Source organism: Sabethes cyaneus, chromosome 3 (genome assembly GCF_943734655.1).
Source record: "Sabethes cyaneus chromosome 3, idSabCyanKW18_F2, whole genome shotgun sequence".
NCBI lineage: Eukaryota > Metazoa > Arthropoda > Insecta > Diptera > Culicidae > Sabethes > Sabethes cyaneus.
This window is the reverse complement of record NC_071355.1, coordinates 74,680,223-74,690,620: the sequence shown is the minus strand read 5'-3', so window position 1 is coordinate 74,690,620 and position 10,398 is coordinate 74,680,223.

The following is a 10,398-nucleotide window of genomic DNA, read 5'->3' as shown; positions in this document are numbered from 1 at the left end:
CATCCTCCTCCTCCATATTCCATTCTACTGTACGCCGCCAAGAGTCACTTTTAGCACCCGTCCCTCGAAAACGCCGAGCAGATTCTCCTCGAACATTGTTCGTGTTTCGTGCTCGTAGAGAACAAACGGTCTAATGAGCGTCATGTCAGGACACAGTTTATACAGGGCCTTATTCTATTCGATCACAATTGTTCCGCCGTTGATTGTCCTTCAACGAAGCTGATTTAGTAAATTCCCGCAAATGCTGTAAACACTTTTACTGATATTTTGAACTGCGAAATATACCTTGAATATACCTAAAATAATTATTCAGCAAACTAGACTACCGTTGTGGGACACTGTGGATAGAGCATGGTGGGTACATACTGCGTCAACTAACGTTGACTCTGTTGACGTGCTACTCATCAGACTACAAAAGGACATGGAGACGCTGTGATACATACTACTTGCAGAACGCAGTTTGCGAAAAACGAGATAAAAGATAGCCAAGCTTTTTGAAATGGTCATCTTGGAATCTGTTATTCATATCTCTGCACATCTCTTGTCATACACAACATATGTTACTGACGCAATGTCCAATGACTTTCAGATTAACGCCATTTACACGAACTTATCAGCTGCTTTCGACGGCAAAACTGGATAGACTGGGTTTTCGTCAAACGTTTAACGTTGATTCCTATCGTATCTTAGTTATCGTCGTTTGCCAGTCAAGATAGACGACTGTATGTCCAAAAAGTTCTCTGTCACTTTTGGAAATCCATGATATTCCTACTTACTTTCAACTGTGTAAACTTCTCTTAAGAATACCCGCGGTTGTCATTTACCGATGACCTTCAAATGTTCTCTGTAATTCGCTACAGAGGATGCTCTCTTTCTTTGACGTCAACTGACCGTCTTTACTGAGTAGTGCAAAGTTAACCCTATGAGCCCAAACTGCAATAAGTGCTTTGTCATCACTTGTACGCAAAGGAATATGCCAATTCGAATTGACTAATAGGTAACGCAATCAATACATTTCAGTTTTTCAACAGTTTACACTTACGAAATAATAGTGTTCTTCACTTGAGCCAATTCTTAGAAGATGTTCCGATCGATTCGTGCAAAAATATTGAAAATCGATAGGGAAACCGCTAACCTATTAGCATTCAAAACCTGACCACTTTTTAAGAAGGATTTTTTGAAATGACACCCTACCCAGTCAAACCTTGCCGTAAGACGTTGAGAAAAGAGCATCTGTGGTACGCTGTCTGCTCTCTAAGCTCCGTTCCAATCAGCATGCATTACGACTTATAATCGGGTATCTCTTTAGACCATCCTAAATTCCGAAGGACATAGCGTATAATTTTTTTCTAAATTCGCTGGATTCGTTTCTTATGCACTTGATAGCATGGTTGCCATATTATGCTCGCGTATTCAATACCACTGCATACTAAGGAATTGTAGACAATAATGATAGTTTACGGGTCATTCAGATCTACTAAGGCGTTTGATTAAACCGAACAGCCTTTGCTACAATCTTTTCAACATGGCGAACAAAGTTGAGCTCGCTATCTATTTCTACTCCATGATCACATACACAATCTTTTCTTGGAATTACGTCACCTTCAATTTGTTTGGTTTTCGAGTGAACGAAACCACGCTGCACTTCGTTATATTCACTTATAGACCAAACATTTCGCAAAAATCGACGAACCGATCGACGCTATCTTGAAGTATACACAATCCTTCATGCATTTTACTGGGAGAAAAATCTTAACATCGTCGGCATAAATTAAGAAGTAAACATCGGGAAATAGTTCCGGAAACTCGTTCATGTTTGTTACCAAAAGTAAAGGTCCAAGATGGCTCCCTTGGTGTAAAACAGACCTAGCCGGATACGAGATTGATTTGCTCTTGTCGATCTTGATATATTGCGATCGGATTCTTAAATAATCGTCTATCCACTGCAGATTCATTCTGCCTATTCCGTATTTTGGTAACACAGCTGTAATCGCATCTATATTAATTACATTAAACACCTTCGACATATCCGTGTAGATTGTATCCACTTTTTTTCCTGTGTGGACTCATCATTGCGACCAGTATAGTTGATCTATTGTGATATCGCCCGGGTGTTCGCTGTATGGCCTGCACTGCATTTCTTTTTGCTATAATCGATATGGAATGAGCGATATACTTATTAAATTTTATGCGTGCTTGTGTGTATTGGGGTTTACTCTTCCTTCAAAGCATGATCTACTTTATCCATTTGTTCCTCATTGCCAGTACTGTCCCATATTATAGCCGTCCCTGGCGTGGACTCATTCGTTCCTCTGACCAGTACACTTAACTATAGGAGGGACTTTTGCACTTTCAAAAGGCTTCAGTGGATAGATATTCAGCATGAAGGAAGGGTAAATGAGGGAGTTCTCGAGATAAATTCTACCAAATTCGTTAACGAGCCTTTTCTAAGGAAACCATGTTGAAAACTTGAAATTTTTGGTTCAATTACAGGATACAATTGCTCATATACCAGAGAGTTAAACATTTTAGGAATGGCCGAGAGAATGGCAATTCCTCTGTAGCTCTCAACCGGCAGCTTAGAACCTTTTTTGTGAATTACTATAATGTGTGAGATTTTCCATAACTCTCGGAATGAACCTGTTGCTAACGAGGCACTGAATAGGCTGTGTAGTGGAGCTAATATCTATTCTTTCTGGTGTCCCACAAGGATCAGTTTTGAGACCGCTACTTTTTTCTCTTTTTATTAACGATTTGCCTAATGTATTGCAATTTTTCAAAATCCATATATTTGCGGATGATGTTCAAATCTATTATTACTCATCGCAGCTAGAAATTAATGAAGTGGCTCGGCTTATAAATAATGATCTTGCTAATATATTCTCATGGTCTGAGAGAAATTTACTTCCTATAAATTCCTCTAAAACCAAAGCCATGTTCGTAACACGAGGACAACGTCCAACCGTTTTGCCAGATATTATGATTAATAACGAAAAAATTAGCTATGTTCCGAAGTTATTGGGGGTAATTTTCCAACAAGACCTAGAATGGGACGATCAGGTGAATGCTCAATGCGGTAAAATTTACTCGGGATTACGTCATTTAAAATTGACTGCATCTATGTTACCCCTTTCTTTGAAGCTAAAACTTTTCAAGTCTCTGCTGCTTCCACATGTCAACTATGGATTAGAATTAGTTCTAAATGCCTCTGCTAGAGCCATCGAGAGACTGCGAATTGCAATAAATTGTTGCGTCCGCTGGGTTTATAAGCTAAATAGGTATTCAAGAGTTTCACATCTGCACTGTTAGGTTGTTCTTATAGCAATAATTTCAAATTTCGATGCTGTGTAACTTTTCACAAAATACTTCAAAATGGACCAAATTACCTACGCGAAAAATTACAGCCTTTTCGAAGTTCACGGGTGAGGAATTATGTTTTGCCTCGTTATACGTCATCACACTATAGTGGTACCTTCTTTGCACGTGCAGTAGTCTGGTGGAACCAACTTCCTGCTGGAATTAAAACAATCAATACATCTTCACGGTTCCGTCACGAATGCATCGAATGGTTAGAGGGAAGGAATTAGGTCCAAGCATAATAGTAGTTATAAGAAAACATAGTTAGTATTAATGTGGTTGTCAAAGTCAAAGTCCGATTGTAGAAATCAATAAGAATTGTTCTTAATCTACAAGTATAATAAAATAAATAAACAAATATTGTTAAATAAATAAATAATAAACCTTCTACACAACTTTTCAGCTAAGCATTCGGAATTCCGTCAGGCCCACTGGATATAGAAGTGTCTAAGGACATAATCGCATCACAAATTCGGAACGGAAATTCAGGGTATGCTGACCTTGAATTGGGGTTAAACACTTTTTAAAGTACTCAGGGAACGACTCAGCTGCTTCGAATGCATTTCCGGCTTTTTTGTCTTTATACGTTACATTTATCACGAATTTGGTTTTTTCGGTTGGACAGTCAATTGGCAAAGCAAAACGACACTTTATCTTTTCTATGCCCGACGTTTCGATGTATTTGACATCTTTTTCAAGGGGTTAGAACCACGTGCTCTAGTCCTGGATTTAAAATCGTCACGAACTTTCCTATATGCCAATTGGTCGGAAATTAAACTACTTTTTCTAAATTTACCTTTTTACCTTTGTTATACTATAACAAAGGTTTAGGAATTGGTCGAAAAACACGAAATTGATCCGAGGCCCGGAGGGCCGAGCCACATATACCAATCGACAGGGTTCGACGAACTGAGCAATGTCTGTGTGTGTGTGTGTATGTGTGTATGTATGTGCGGGGCGCAACTTTTCTATCGCCTGTTTCTCGAAGATGGCTGAACGGATTTGTTCGCTATTACTTTTGTTTGAAAGGTATTATTGCCTAGTACATCACTATTGAATTGTTTCATGGTCCGACTTTTCGTTTGAAAGTTATAAGCAAAAATGTGAAAATTACGTGACACGATTTTCTCCGGAACCAATTGACCGATTTCAACGATCTTAGTATCGAATTAAAGCTCTTGTTAAGGCTAAATTTTTCGGATAAATTTTATTGAAAACAAACGAGTAGTTTAAAAGTTATGCTTAAAAAACCTGTTTTGACAAGGTAATAATTATCGCCTGTTTCTTAGAGATGGCTAAACCGATTCAGGCGCTATTAGTCTCATTTGAAAGGTAACATAGCCTAATAGATCACTATTGATTTGTTTTTTGATTGGACGTTTAATTTGAAAGTTATGAGCAATTGAATACAACACATTAAAATTTACAATAATTTATAACGATTTCAGCTAAGATAGTTTATCTAGTTTGAATTATTTTGGCATCAAATTAGAGATTTTAATGCTGCATATATATCTGCAAAATTTCAGAAGAATCGGTTTTGCCGATCAAAAGATATTAACCCTCCAACATTCGCGCCAACTTTTGTAATACGGTTACTCGCGCGCACAATGCACTATGGGGGATTTCCATACAAGCAGGCGGACAAAAATATTTTCGATTTTTTTCTAGGATTTTTGACGTTTTTCTAGTTGATATGATTAAAATATGTTGTTAGAGTACATTTGCAAACATTTCACGAACATATTTTGAAAAGGGTTTAACTGTTTACCTTTGTCATATGTGAAAAACTAATATGGGTCATTCCATCTCAAACGTTTGGATTCGACCATCAGCGATTTCAACCAAAGTTGGCATAATTGTTCATTCCGACCCCACAACCAATTTCCCGAAGTTTTACGCCGATTGATCAATTCCCCTAGCAGTGGCAGATTTTCAAAAAAAGTCATTTTTCGGGCTTAAATATCTCTGCAACAGTTTGATGTGAAGACATGCCAATATACTTTTTCTATGGGTTTTTGACCGTGCGATCGAATGATATTATCAGTTTTTATCTAATTTGTCAAGATCATACATTTTTTTGCAATTTAAAACCAAAACTGCGAATATCTCAAAACATTTTATTTTCAAATAAATAGCTCAAAATGCTCCCCAGACAAATTCTACATAAGAATTACTTAATTAGAAAAGACAATATTGGTAGTTTGGGAGATATGGTGTTTTGAATATCCGGGGCATGCGTTATTCTATCTGAATTATTAGTATAAGTATGTTTAAATACGTTTACCTGAAGCTTCCAGACATTTTTATGACTAAATAATGTATTTAAAAAAAAAGATGCATTTTCAACATAGAATCAATATAATAAATTTAGATGTTCTGGATACTTTTGAATAAAAGTAATAATTTCGTACAAATTTTTATAGTTCTATTGTGCTATTTATTTGTGCAATATAATGCATTTCACTGGTAAAGTTATTATGGTATTTCACTTCTGAAATTATTCGAAAGTAATTTTGAAAATGGCTTTATTAACACTACGGGAAAACCTAGCCTAAAACGAACGAAATTCAGAAACTGGCAATTGATCAAATATAACTGACCTTATGTAAATTTTCCCGGCAAATCTCATGGTGTCCACCCCTTCCTTAACTGTCATAGGAAAGTATTAAGTTTTGCTGATTTTCCCCTATTCCTAACACAATATTTTAACTTAATGGAGTTTATCAGGCCAGTTAAGTTATTCATTCGTCCCGTATAAGCTTTGTAAGATTTACCGAAATTGGTCCATACGTTCAGCAGATCCAGAACATATCTTGAAATAGGCCATAGGTCTAAAAATTCAGTCCACTCAATATGGATTGCGATTTAAAATTTTCGAAGACATTTCTTCGATGAACTTAACAGGAGGGGCGCATGTTTTCTTCATAGTTCCATGAACATTGTATGGAGGCAGTTTCTAAATATGATTATACTAAATGCTTCTTCTGTTAACATAATTTCACGTTGATCAGTTAGCTGTGTGTGTGTGTGTGTGTGTGTGTGTGTGTGTGTGTGTGTGTGTGTGTGTGTGTGTGTGTGTGTGTGTGTGTGTGTGTGTGTGTGTGTGTGTGTGTGTGTGTGTGTGTGTGTGTGTGTGTGTGTGTGTGTGTGTGTGTGTGTGTGTGTGTGTGTGTGTGTGTGTGTGTGTGTGTGTGTGTGTGTGTGTGTGTGTGTGTGTGTGTGTGTGTGTGTGTGTGTGTGTGTGTGTGTGTATGAGTGTGTGTGTGTATGAGTGTGTGTGTGTGTGTGTGTGTGTGTGTGTGTGTGTGTGTGTGTGTGTGTGTGTGTGTGTGTGTGTGTGTGTGTGTGTGTGTGTGTGTGTGTGTGTGTGTGTGTGTGTGTGTGTGTGTGTGTGTGTGTGTGTGTGTGTGTGTGTGTGTGTGTGTGTGTGTGTGTGTGTGTGTGTGTGTGTGTGTGTGTGTGTGTGTGTGTGTGTGTGTGTGTGTGTGTGTGTGTGTGTGTGTGTGTGTGTGTGTGTGTGTGTGTGTGTGTGTGTGTGTGTGTGTGTGTGTGTGTGTGTGTGTGTGTGTGTGTGTGTGTGTGTGTGTGTGTGTGTGTGTGTGTGTGTGTGTGTGTGTGTTATTCGCTGGAAATATATTTAATCTTGAAATTTCCCATGGTGACTAGAAATTTTCAAAACACTATATTTCGCAGAGTGGCGCATGGTGGCACGTAATTCTTTCATAAGTTGATAGTATATACCTGAGATTTAACCCAAAAGGAGGAATTAATCTGGAGATATCTGGAGAAAAAAAGTACTCGACTAAGAAAGCAGAAAATTCTCTTACTTTTTTATATTTTCCTACTTCTCATGCTTTTTATTATTATAATTTCTCCTCTAGCCGCCTAAACCATTTATTTTTCAGAAAGCTCATTTCATTACCTTTCTAATGATATATAATACATAAGATTTAATTTTGGAAATAGTGTTCAAAAATTGATTTGAAAGTAAACGTGTTTGAATGGCAAAAAGCGTATATGTCATATCGTTTTTCAACTTTGACAGCCTCTATCTCAGAAACAACATGCCTCTATCTCAGAAACAACATCGACTAGAGACTTGCTATTTTGGATTTTTCTTAATTGAAGTGTTTGCTATCAATAGAAAATTTCATTAGGCGGATTAGTGAAAGTCAGTTTTCTGATTTTTGTCCGCCTGATATCTCATAGTGCAATGGCCCAAAGCCAAAAAGACATGCGCACTAGAGTTTTGACTGAGAAAACTTGGTTTTAGGTTTATAAAACCTTCGGAAGAATTTCTTGAAATTGAAAGTTCTATCATCTGGTGCAATTTAAATTTTGATTAATCCCCCTAAAAGTGAAATAAAAAAAATATTTTTCTTCAGTTTCAATATAACACATTGATGTGTTCTACAAAGTTTTAGAACATATTATTACAAGAAATTTTGTTGAACACAGTAACCTTCTATCTATTCAGCGAAGATAGAAAATCTTATTTATTGTTTATGAATTTGTAAAATCACTATTTTATATTTTAGCTCTTTTTGTAATTGTTGTATGACTTCATGACTTCATGTATTATAAAATTGTACAAATAGTAAAAATACACAACTTTGCTGAATATAGTGTACCTCTATGTTTGTTTGTTTAGGTACTGTAGAACTTTTATTATAAAAAATACCCTAAATTTGACTCCAAATTACTCGACTACCAACAGATAAATTTTAAACATTTTACATTTGCTGATAGTTTTGCAGCATACAGACACCATTTTTCCATAAGAAGAAACGAGAGAAAATTCCAGTTGGGATCAATTGCGGTACACTTCACATGCTGATTGCTTCGTTTCTGTGATGTCAGTTTATGCTGATCTATTTTCCCAACAATTTAAAGCATTAAGCATGACATTTTCCTCATAACAAGTTTATTGAAGAATATACGTTAGTTAAACAGCGATTTGTAACTTTATAACAATATGGCATTCAAAAACCTACACGTGTTGTACAAAATGCAACAGCGTGAGTAACCGAAGGTTAATAAAAATTGATGAAATTTATTTAAGAAAACTTTATTAATGTCAATCAAAAAGAATGGCATTACAGGAATTTATGCATAGTTCTAAAACCTACAAACTAGACCTATACTAGGCAATGTATATGTTAAATAATAATATTTCCTCTTACAACTTGCTTTTACTTGCACTTACTCAAATTAGTAACAACCAACTTACCCTTACTCAGTAATTTCATGAAAAAAGGATCTATCAAAATTTATAAGTGCTCCTATTTTGTTCAAATTGTGAACACTTATTCAATTTCCAACAATTTTATGAAAACCAACGAACTACGTAACGTTAACCAATAGATGAATTATGTTCCGAAGACGTGTCGATTTCTATCTCAAATAGCAAGTAAGACCGTATAACAAAGGTTCCTTTCACCACTAGGTGGATTAAATCGGGTTTTTTCCTAGTTAGTAGCGAAATTGTTTCACCGTCAAACCATACGGGATGCTGGTAATAGCCAAAGCAGCGATAACGGACTGAATACCGAATTTTATGACTAGTCATACTGCGAAGAAGACACTGCTTGCAGTGGTACAGAAACTTGCAATCTTCCAGGTGATTGTGCAGAAGCTGGCTCGACTTTTAGTGTAGCTGGACCAGGAAGTGAAACTGGCGAGCCCAGACCAAGTTCCAGGCTTCGAGTGGAACATCCAACAGTAACTTCTGTTTGCAACTGCTGGTTCGCTGAATGGCGTGGAACTGAATCAGTCACAGTTTGACTTCAGAACTGATTGATGTATATACGTTGCATTCCATGATTATCAACCCGTATATCGTACAAGACGTCTCCCAGCAACTCAAGGCACCTGCGGATTTGGTGCCCAAACATAGCCTTAGATGCTGATTTGCTTTCCGATAGGGAGCGATTAAGCTTGCTCCGTTAAGTCAGAAGTAATATTTCCAAAGCCTCTCCGACGTCTTCTCTCCAATCTCTAATTTTCATGATGGAGCGTTTGTACGTGTCCACAAAACGTTTGGCTTGCCAGTTCGACTGAGCGGCTGTTCCTACGAGTTCGATTCGATTCGCTACGCAAAAATCGGCCATACAATTTGACAGATTATCTGTCAAATCTACGCAGACGCTACCATAAAGTACTAATTCTGCGCGGGACTTTAGAATTTGGGAGACGGAATAGCTACCGAAGGATTGGAAAGATGGAGTTATCTGTCCGATCTATAAAAAGGCTGACAAGTTGGACTGTGAGAGCTATCGAGCGATCACCGTTCTTAATGCCGCCTACAAAGTGCTATCCCAAATCATTTTCCACCAACTATCACCAATTGCGAACAGATTTTGTGGAAACTTATCAAGCCGGATTCGTCGAAGGTCGGTCTACAACGGATCAAATATTTACACTGCGGCAGATTCTCCGCAAGGGCCGTGAATACAGAGTTCCCACGCACCATTTGTTCGTTTACTTCAACGCCGCATATGATATCATCGACCGGAAAGAGCTGCGGAAAATCATGGACGAGAACAGCTTCCTCAGGAAGCTCATCAAACTGATTCAATCTGCGATGGATGGTACACAGTGCTGTGTTCGGATTTCGGGTGGATTGTCAAGTTGTCATTCAAATTTGTCATTGTCATTCAAATCACATACCGAGGGCTGCGTCAAGGTGATAGCCTCTCATGCCTGCTGTTCAACATAGCTCTACAAGGTGTTATATACCGAGCGGATATCAACACGCGGGGCACGATCTTCAACAAATCTAGTCAATTCGTTTGCTTTACCGCGTATCGGTAGAACATCTGTGGCGGTGGTTGAACAGAACACCAGACTAAAACGCGAAGCAAAAAAGATTGGGTTAAAGGTAAATACGACTAAAACAAAGTACATGTTGGTCAGCGAAACCGAGGCCGACCGACGCCGCTTGGGCAGTAGTATATTGATCAACGGCGATGAGTTTGAGGTAGTCGGCGAATTTGTCTACCTTGGCTTACTGGTAACGGCAGACAATGATACCAGCCG